Source organism: Microtus ochrogaster, chromosome 18, assembly GCF_000317375.1.
Source record: "Microtus ochrogaster isolate Prairie Vole_2 chromosome 18, MicOch1.0, whole genome shotgun sequence".
NCBI classification, from domain to species: Eukaryota; Metazoa; Chordata; class Mammalia; order Rodentia; family Cricetidae; genus Microtus; species Microtus ochrogaster.
In genome coordinates, this window is record NC_022020.1 from 17,853,575 (window position 1) to 17,857,815 (window position 4,241).

The window sequence follows — 4,241 nt, forward strand, 5'->3', positions numbered from 1 at the left end:
TCATTTTTTAAAATAATACTGAAAAAAAACCTATATCTACTGTTCCTAGAAATCTTTCATATTTTAACTCTTTGATATGAATCCAAGATTTTGTTTCATTTTATCATATTAATTAAATTGAAAGGAGGTTTAGAAAGGTACAAAAATATTGATAAAGGCAGTCATACTTCAAGAAAATTGAATGTCATTAAAATAAACTTGGCTTATTTTCACTATCTTTATTAGTGTATAGGTGATATACATTTTAAAATATTTTTTCTACTATATTAGCAAATTTGTAGCATTTAATAACACAGAAGTCTTCACCTCGGCTTATTGTGTCAAGCCCAGAAAATCAGTCACTGATATCATTCAGATGGGTTGAGTAATTACTAGCCAATGAGTTTTTTCCTCTTTCCCAAATTTAGTTCATATATTAAACATGGGGGGTATAAAGGATGACCAGAATTAGCAACATCTTCCATGTGAGGAAAAGACTTGGATACTGACTGCTTTCCTCATAGTTGTTTTACTTGTCCTAACAATTAAATACCAACATAGCCCTCTGTGGCCACCATTCTTTTCAACATGGAATTTAAAAGGGCCAAACCAAATTACCTTGCTCAATCTTTTCCTACATATTATACCACAGCTGTGGCAAAAACAAATATAAAAATAATAAAATTTGAACAGCAACATTGTTTTGGAAACAGAGTGAATGAAAATATGAAAGTAAGATTCTATGTACCAACAAAACAAAAGTGAGACCCTGAGATAAGGGACAAAATGAGATTAGCCACGACATTCTCTGAAGATCTTTGTGGGAAATGAGTGCTGACATTTAGAACAATCAGAACTGGAAAACAGTCTGGGTGTTAATAAGAAAGTTTCCACCTAGGAACAGGAGGAGGTGCAGGATGTTGTTGCCACCCACTCCCTAAGCATCAGTAGCAGCTCTGCAAATCATTGCCTTTGTCAGTCCCAGTGGTCACAGGGTTTGCATCCCAGATAAAAAAAACTTACTAATGGGAATACCAAAAGTCTGATGCTCAAAAAGGACCATTGGAAAAAGTGAATTCCAGAGTTAGAAAAATGGATTTGTAAAGCAATGGCACCTTCAGTTTTTTCTGGATTTAGTTCAGGTTATTAAAATCATTCTTGACAGAGATATGCCCTAACCATATGTCCATAACCTTACTCCCAGCACCCCAATACGCACTTATCAAGAGACAAAAGGTCTATAACAGATACCTTTAAGCTTATCACTTCATTCTTGGTTTTACTTTTGCTCTCTGTGATTTTATACAGTCTATTGTAATAGTCGCCCACTTTCCAACATTCATTGGCTTTTCTACATTTCCTTGACACAAAATGAATCAATACAATGATCAAAATTCTGTTTCAGAACCTTAGTCATTGTTTATGGAAAGGAGAAATGTCTACTTTACACCATGCATGAATTTCAATAAAAGATTTTTGGAGAAATATATACATAACATGTATTTTATTACCTACTTTGTATATACATTTACACATAGAGACATGCACTGTTGTGTGGATCTCAATTATTAGCAGACACAGACTAACAAACAAACAAAAAAAAAGCACTCGACAGATGACTATGAACTGAGATGCTAAGGGCATTGACCATGCACCAGATCTATATTCAAAAAGAGCCTTAGACAAAGAGAGGAGCTGAAAGTTCCTCCAAAGAACACACAATGATTCTCTGCTAAGCTATAAAGGGTCAACATTTTATCCTATCCCTACTGGGTGCCTTAGCTCTGGTTGAAAGAAATTGAGTCTCATTTAGCTGTCTCTTATATTTTGTTTATAAATTGCTATTCTTTCTCTACCTCCTCCTTAATTTCCTCCTGTGTGCTCAGCTAATTGCTTAGGAATGACATTATTAAATTACAAATTAGAACATTTCCAGTAACCCTACACCCTTTCCATTCTCTAAAAACAACAGCTGAACATGGTCTTGCTTATAGGCTACTCAATTTTTGGAAATCTCTAAGGATCTGTGGCCGTGAGATAAATGTAGCTAAAATGTATATAAGAGGTCAAAATAAGAATTTTAAACCTAGAACACTTGGATGTTCTTTATGAGACAGTTGTGATTAAAACAGATTAAGCAGCTAAAGTTTCCATTCCATAAAATATGAAGTGTAGTTTTCTTAAGCTCTAGTTGAGATCAATGAAGACAATTTATGTTCAAATAAGTAGAATCTTGTATCTTGTATCTTTCCATTATCACATATTCAAACACAAATTTAAGGAACATAGTGAATACATTTTCTATTTTTGTTATATATATATGTATATATATATACATACATATATATATATATATGTATATATATATACATATATCTGCTGTTTTAAAACTGAGGAGGTTTTGTGATGATGCTACCTGGGCTAAAGTCTCTAGAAATTGATTCACTAACTCTTGAGATATTTTTTGTCTACATAGCATTCTCACAACTCAATTCTAGGAAACTAAATTTTCTATAAATGCCCCCTACTTCTTTTTATATATGTTACACCTCAGATGAGAAAGGCATCCTGGCAGTATTTTACTCAAAGTTAATTTCAAAAAATATCTTTTACCTAAATTATGCTGATCTGTATCTGGACAGCAATGTTTGAACACAAACAAGATAAACTAAAAGAATATAAATATCAAATTTCTTTTTTTTAGCCTCTTCCCTAATCCTGTGCTCTTCCATGCTCATTTACCCCCTATTAGTATAACTTTAAGCCACTTGACTCCCAAAGACACCCCTCAGAATTTTAGTTGCTCCATTTGTAGTCTGAATACCTTCTGGGAATGTACATTCCTCTTGTTTACCAATGGACCCAATTCAAATAGTACATTTTTTGTCTGTATTTAGCTCATACCCTGCTGCTTCAGAATATGCTTCATAATCATACTGTACCCCGCATGGTCGCTTAGCTACATGGAAATCTTTGGGTGTCAGCTATCTGTGGTGCTTTCCAATTTAAGGCATTCATTTACGAAACCAAGCATCCCAGACAACGAACAGGTTTAAGGTTTACAGCTTGTAGTCCTGCCAAAGGGTCCACAAGAATAACCAAATAAAAACCATCAAACAGTTTCAGGACACCTGCCTGCTGCTTCTGGTGTTGGCTGCCTGCCCAAGTCAACAAATTCAAAACAAGTAGCTTGAGCAACAGTTACATCTCATGGTCTATATGATTATGGAATTGTAATGGAAAACCATATGTCTTCTCAATTTTAGGGGAGAAATCCTGTTGCAGTGAATTAAGTCAAGATAATCTAGTCTGATCTCCACAAAAATCTAAGTCCACTTGAATGTGTTCCTCAATGTTTATGAGGACGGGGAGATGGCTGCTATGTTCCACCCCTTCAATTAGGTATCTGCCTTTCTGTTGAACAGAGACTATATTCTTATCACTCTTTACAGAAACAGGAACAAATGAACACACTTCCTGCTTTGTATTGATCTCAGAAAATACACCCTCTGAATATGTCTTGAACTGGAGAGAGAATTAAAACATCAACAGTCTGACACTATGTACTTATTCCCCATTGACATACTTCCAGCAGTAAGGCAGCATACCCACCCTAAAACAGCACCACCAAGACCAAGTAGTCAAGTAACTAGGCACCTATGGGAACGTTTCTCATGCAAACAAAAGCAAATACCTTTCAGCCATTTTATTCCCTCTATAGAAAGGCATATTTCTTTGCATCCTCTTTGTGTGTAAAAGAGGGGGCATATTCAGGGTTTAGAGTAGATTCAGACCATTCCTAGGTTCTCTGAATGTTGAAAGGAGAATCTCACATACTGCAGATGGAAAATGAGTATCTGAAGGGAAACTGAGGAAGCAAAGAAAGGGAAGACCATTCATAACTCAATAGAGAATTACAAGTGCAACCGTATTGATAATTATTTTAGTAATAATGGACACTAGTGCCTAAGTACTGAGAAAACTTATCTTTCATGAAACTACACTGTTGCTAATTTTAAATAAATGTCAGCATTAATAATTAATAGTAATGTTGATTTTAGTTATTCTGCCAATGAGGTTCTTAACATCTATTCTTGGTAACTCAGAAAATTTTTTCATTCTTGGTCATTAGTGTTGCAATGATTAAATCACTTTAACTGTAGCAATAAAGAACAGTGTTTGAAGGGACAGTATAAGGACCAGAATGTGAGCAGTGAAAGAAAAGTTAGGGAGTTTCAGTTTTTTTTTTCTTTTTTTTTTAA